This window comes from Macrobrachium nipponense, chromosome 2 (genome assembly GCF_015104395.2).
Source record: "Macrobrachium nipponense isolate FS-2020 chromosome 2, ASM1510439v2, whole genome shotgun sequence".
Classification (NCBI taxonomy): domain Eukaryota; kingdom Metazoa; phylum Arthropoda; class Malacostraca; order Decapoda; family Palaemonidae; genus Macrobrachium; species Macrobrachium nipponense.
In genome coordinates this window covers 112,994,665-113,001,415 of record NC_087201.1, presented here as the reverse complement: position 1 = coordinate 113,001,415, position 6,751 = coordinate 112,994,665, and the positions used below count along the sequence as shown (strand labels likewise).

Here is a 6,751-nt window from a genome sequence, read left to right as displayed (position 1 = left end):
GATAGATTGTAAGGATGATAGGTAAATGATTATTAATATGCACTAAAGTAATGATAGCAGTGTAATTTGAAATATTGATTATAGGAATGCTAGAGCTATAAGGAGAAACGGTAGTAAAACAAGGCAAGATAGAAGTAGAATTGAGAGCTTTGGACAAAGTTAAAGTTTAAGTTGGAGTAGGAGTAGGCAGTGGAGTGTTGATGATATTATGAAAAAAGTAGTGTCAAGTTAAATTAATAGGGGTGGAAAAGAAGGAAATCAGATAGGCAACTGTAGGTGGACATTAGTAGCTAGTTACACATGTAGTAAAGTAGGACGTTATATGAGGAAATGTACGTACAGTGGTGAGACAGTCAGATGCTTCAAATGTAGGAAGTTAGGACATGTAGCAAGAAATTGTGAGAGCAAGGATTTTGCCTGGATGTGTGATAGGCTTAGGACTAAATGCAGTGTGCAGGATAGAGGGTCATGCAGCCAGTGTGTAGAAAATCAAGTATGAATCAAGGTGTGAATGGGGGGTACGGAGAGCAGAGTCTGGGAAACTGAGTGGGAAGAGGGTTTGTTGGGATAAACCTCAATGTCATTGGTTGAAAGTGTGAATGTACGCAAGAGAGAGTGGAAAATTATGTGATAAGCAAGAGTGCACTTTACCAATAGAGAAACAATTAGTTTTAATATAAACACATATTTAAGACACGGAATATTTAATAGAAACAAATATTTAAGAAGGTACAAAAAGGAAGGATAGTGTAAGCAATAGACATGTTGATGAGGTGTTATGTGAATTAAGTACGTACAGAGACTGAAAAGTTCCAGGGATGTAAAGAAAGTAGTCCAATAGTTAACGAGGAGAATTTTAGAAAAGTCGCTAGATATCAGTAGTGATATTGTCCACAGGTAACTTATACTGGTTGTGGATTGCTTATAAATATAAGTTAAAAAATAACTATGTAGCAATAGCATGATTTACACGCTAAGATTGCTTTAGTAAAACCATTGCACTTGCTCCACATCTTCAATTGAATAGTTCTGTTCCCAAGAGAAAAAAAAATCCCAACAATAGTAGTACTTCTGTTCTCCAGTGTGGTCTTTGGTTGCTGACTCGCATTTCAATTTCTTGGGTAGAATTGTCATTAATAAAGTTAATTTTGCAAACTCTTACTGTTGACTTGTGACATAGACTTAAATGAATTAGTATGTTTATTATATGCACTACAATGACTAATCGTTTCTTTTGTACTCTTCTTTACCTGACCTAACTGTTTTGCATGCAATACTGGGCAGGGTGCCACAGCAAACACTGTACTGCTAATTTTTTCTAGTATTAGGCTTCATACTATTTCAAGTTTGCTAGAAGTTTTATTTCCACTACAACTAAAGCTTGGAATAGTTCATCTAGTGCAGTTGTGGAATCCTCCAATCTGGAAATATATATGGGAAAAGTAAATTCATTCCTGCTCTCTGCTGATGTCTATTGAGTTTCAAGTGTATTAGTCTCATTTTATATTTCCACATTTCCTTTTGGAATCCTCTAGAGTTTATAATCTATTGACTCTGTCTATAAGGGTTTTCAGCTGAAAATTTAAAGAACTAATGAATCATCGGACATCTCCGCACCTTAAACGGAATGCACTAATGCCTGGTGCAGAGACTTTTTTTATCAGTTCGAATGACTTGATCCTATTGACTCCATCAGGTGTATTGATGCTTACTTGCACATCTTCATGGCTAGACTGCACAGATTGGGGGAAACCATTCCTCCCAGCTTTTTTATGTAGGTGACTATCATGGCATTGTCACTCATCACAACTGAGTGACCCTGTAGATGGATGTTGTAGGAATGTGTGCATTGCCAGCCATACTGCCATCGTCTCGAGAATGTATGTGCAAGGACTGTAGGCTTGAGGTCCATGTCCTAGAAGTGAACTCTTGTCAAATGAGCTCCCAAACCTTTTCAAGAGGCATCCAAGAAGAGTACCAGGTCAGGAGCAAACGATAAGAGATCTTGTACAGGAGATTTCTGTCCAACAACCACCATGCTAGATCCTCCTGAACTTTCAGGTTGAGAGGAACATGACTATGAAATGGTTTGTCTGGGAAAGATCAATGTCTTTTCAATTGCTACTGGAAGGAACATAGAGACTTCCGTTTAGAACTAGTTTCTCCCGAGACAATATACCCAAGACTGTTTGCTATTGCTGAACTGGTTGTTCATCCTTCTCTAGAAAGCATCCTGCTACTTCCTTGATGTTGTCTATCCAGTGGGCTGCAGGGAAGACCCAAACTTTCTGGGTGTTCAGAGTCATGTCTAGATATCCAATTGTCTGTTTGGGCACCAAATTGGATTTCTGCCACTTGATAACAATCCTGAGACTGGCAGACAGAAGACATTTGTCCCAAAATAGCAGCACCTCCATGGAGGCCATGATTACCCAGTCATCCAGGGAAAGTGAGCTTTGGTCGAGTGCAGTTTGTATGTTGGGAACTGGATTGGCACTGGGGAAAATGGTGGTTAGTGTTCCTTCAAGGGGTGTGTAACCACCCTTCAAGAACCAAAACTACCCACTTCGCTCTTTGATGCTGCCATGCCATCTCATAGCAAGAGAGCACGCCCTCACCTAGTACAGTGGAGGATGGGGAATACTAATCTTAACGGGAACCTCCTTTTTACTTGCTTGTGCCCCTTCTTTTGGGTTGACCTTGAAATTTGAGGAAAGGAGTGAAGTATCTCTGCCCTTTGCTGTTGAACAGTAGGGTAGGGTTCTGTCAAGGTTTCAACTGCCGAGGTTTCATTTAGGAGGGGGAAGTGTTAGGCCCCACTTAATCCTTGTGGATGAAGGAAGAGGGAGTGTGACTGTTGGTGAGTGAAGGATAACCCTCCCTCCCAATCACCTCCAGCTCCACCTATTAACTACTATGTTATATAGTTTTCAACAACCAATTCTAGCTCACACTGAAAGATACTCTTATATACACAGCTGTGGTTTGTATCTAGGAAAAGTGCAAATTTTTACTTTAAATAATTTGTTAAATTACTGACCTCAATTTCCATACAAATTGTTAAACTTTTTTTCTAACCCCAGCTTTGCTTTCCTTTGCCTTTTCATAGTTATTTCTTATATTATTTTATGTGTAACATCAAGCAGCTGATGTAAGTAAAGTGGTAAATTTTGGCAACAAACTGCAGTATGATACAGCTGATCAATTTAAAAAAAGAAAGACAATCAAAGAAGGGATAAAGAAAAAGATGTTTTCAATTGATTACATCTTTTATAAAAACACCAAGACATATAAATAGCAATATATTAATCTAACATAAATTATATTTTGAAGCCGGAAAATATCAGGATTTCTCTTTGGTGTAAAAATATATGTTCACAGTGTTATTTGTGTGCTTCTATGAAAGAAAAAAATAAATAAAAATTGTTTGTGAGCAACGAGCAAAGGTTAAAAGGTTTCAGATATAAGCCTCTGTTTATAACTCTGAAAGTTATTTCTGCAACAATGAAAAAATTAATTTTCTAGTCTTAAATCACAGTCAGTACATAAACTATTGTCAAGTCAAGGAGGATAACAATTTTGAGATATGAATAACTAACACACAAGCTAACTGAACATTATTTTTTCATTCTGCCTCAATTCATGTGTCAATAATCCTTTCCTGCCTCCATAAAGTACTACATACCATTACCAAATCACTAAAACCAATTTTTTTTAGTTTGTATAAATGTACTGTACCAATATAATATCTGAAAACAACTTTATCATACAAAGGTTACAGATACTATTAGTAATTAACAAAATTAGTTATCGATGAACTTTTTGTTAAGTGCTTCTTGTGTAGCATCTTAAAACTATAAAAAATATAAGTATAAATGTACTGTACCAATATAATATCTGAAAACAACTTTATCATACAAAGGTTACGGATACTATTACAAAATTAGTTATCGGTGAACTTTTTGTTAAGTGCTTCTTGTGTAGCATCTTAAAACTATAAAAAAATATAGTAGTAACCAAATCCTTTAATATAGAATGTACTATATCAAACTGCAATTTGTTCTTTCGACATATGTAAATAAGATTGAGGTAATTCTGAAGTAATAACATCTAAAACTGTTCAGCATCAAGATATCATGTAATAAGTTCCACTAAATTAAAAACTACGAATAATAAAGATCTAAAAAGTAGCAGTTGATAATGCAGTATACCAGTATATGGTAAATGATTACTAAAAAATTTTTTTGATAATGCAGTATACCAGTAAGTGATAAATGATTTTTTTAAATTTGAGGAAGGATAGCAACATTTATATCTCTTTAATGAATACTTCAATTCCCCGAATTCTTCGGATGCAAAATTAGCAACATTTATATTACAAAAGTATCCTGTTGATGCACAGCACAATATAATTATACAGTCAAACCTCAGTTTTCGTACGCCTCTCTTTTCGTAGACTTTTTTCTACAAAATTTTGTCTGCTATCGTATGTTCGTATGTTCCTTGGTTTTCGTACATGTGGAAACGCTCCATCCAGGGCCCAGCATGTGACTGGGCCCCCTATCAAGCCCAAAATAAAGCATCCAGTCTTTTCTCTTGTAACCCATCCTGGCTTTCTCACTGACCAACCATCACCGCACTCACAGTCCACATCATTACACGTGTTTGTTGTGTTTTGGGTTATTTTGTTAAAACGCATTGCAAAGAAGCCATCATGGGGCCAAAAAAAGTTGCAAGTGCCAGCCCTTCTGTTAAAAAGATGAGAAATACGATAAAATTCAAGATCCTAGCAAAGAAACGAAATCAAGGTAGCTTATGCTGCAAAAAGGGTCACATCATTATCGAAACAGAGATCGTAACTAGTGGAAGATGTTGACAAGCTGCTGTTGGTGTGGATCAATGAAAAAAGTTTGTGGGGGATAGTGTGTCTAAAGTGATCCTTAGTGAGAAAGCTAGGATGTTGCATGCTGATTTAAGCAAGAAAATGCCAACAGCAAGTGCTGCTCCTAATGATTTCAAGGGCAGCAGAGGCTGGTTTGAAAAATTAAAAAAGCACACGGGCATACACTGTCATACGGCATGGGGAGGCTGCGAGTTCCAATAAACACGTCGCTGAAGATTTCGTTGATGAATTCAGAATATCTTGAGACTGAAGCCTCAACAGGTCTTCAGTTGAGATGAGACAGGCCTGTTTTGGAAAAAAAAAAAGAAATGCCAAAGTGGACCTACATCACCCAGGAGGAAAGTTCATTGCCAGAGAACAAGCTGATGAAGGATGGGCTAACACTCTTGGTCTGTGGGAACGCCAGTGGGGATTTCAAAGTGAAGCCCCTACTTGTGTATCACGCTGAAACTCCCCGAGCGTTCAAGGAAAACAATGTGATCAAGAATAAATTGCCTGTGATGTGGAAGGCCAATAAAAAGCCATGGGTCACAAGGCAAGTTTTCACTGAGTGTGTCAATGAAGTGTTTAGCCCAAGTGTGAAAAAATACCTGCAAGAAAATCAATTGCCCCTCAAGTGCCTCCTGGTAATGGTCAATGCTCCTGCACATGCTCCTGGCTTGGAGGACCAGTTGCTGGATGAATTTAAATTCATCACATTGAATTTTGCCCCCTAATACCACTCCTCTCATTCAGCCCATGGACTAACAGATCATTTCAAACATCAAGAAACTCTATACCAAGGCACTGTTTCATTCAAAGGTACTCTGAAGTGACCTCAGACATTGAATTGACCCTAAGAGATTTCTCCAGGACAATGAATTCTGCTTGGAGAAAATTGTGGCCAGTGTTACCTTAAGAAGGATTTCAAAGGGTTTGAGGCTGACCTGACAACCCTACGCCTGTTGTGGAATCTTTTGTGTCTCTGGGGAAGTCCATGGGCTTGGATGTGAATGGCGAGGATGTGGAAGAGTTAGTAGATGCCCACAGGGAAGAGCTAACCACTGAGGAGCTAAAAGACCTTTAGCAGGCACAGCAAAAATGGCAAAGGAGGAACCTACTTCAGTGATTACAGAAATGTTTGCAAAGTGATGTCAAAAATTTTGTTGAGACATATCATCCTAACAAAGACGTTGCAATCTGTCTCTCTAACATGTTTAATGACAACGCTTTGTATCATTTTAGGCAGATACTGAAGAGGTATCAGAAACAAATGTCTCTGGCTAGTTTTGTTATTCGACAGGAGTCTAGTGACTCTCATGCTGGTCCTAGTGCCAGTAAAAACAAAGTGAGGAAGTAACCTCAGACAATGCCACTAAAAAATGTAGAGAAGTAACCCCATATAGGTTTTTGATACTTATAGTCCTTCTAGAGGGGGATTCCCCTTCCATACAGTAATCTCACCTCCTCTCTATCTTCCATACACTAACAAGTCTTTCATAAAGGTAAGAGTGATGTTAAATGTTCATTATTTGTTTCATTATTCATTTTTATTCATTTCTCATTGCTTTCTGTATGTAATGTAAAATAAAACTCTTTATTCCCTGTAAAATTTAATTTTTGTTAATATTTTTGGGGGTCTGGAACGCACTACGTAATACTGTTTACATTATTCCTCATGGGAATTATTGTTTCGGTTTTCATACATTTCGGATATCGTTTGAGGTTCCGGAACAGATTATGTACGAAAACCAAGGTTCCACTGTACTTACCTTAGCTAACACTAAAGAATGTATAAATTCCCTTTATTGTAACTAATATTTTTTTAATTATAAGAAGATTATACCATTGCAAAATAGTATTGTCATA

General features: G+C 37.4%; 1 protein-coding gene across 1 annotated transcript in view; it reads right to left on the bottom strand.

Moving 5' to 3' along the window:
• Positions 1-3,250: 3,250 nt before the first annotated feature.
• LOC135220915 (prenylated Rab acceptor protein 1-like) overlaps positions 3,251-6,751 on the bottom strand; it is a 72,127-nt gene continuing 68,626 nt past the window's right edge. Inside the window, exon 6 of the mRNA XM_064258547.1 lies at positions 3,251-6,751. This exon is cut by the window's right edge and continues 161 nt beyond it. The gene's annotated coding sequence lies outside the window, so the exon portion shown is untranslated.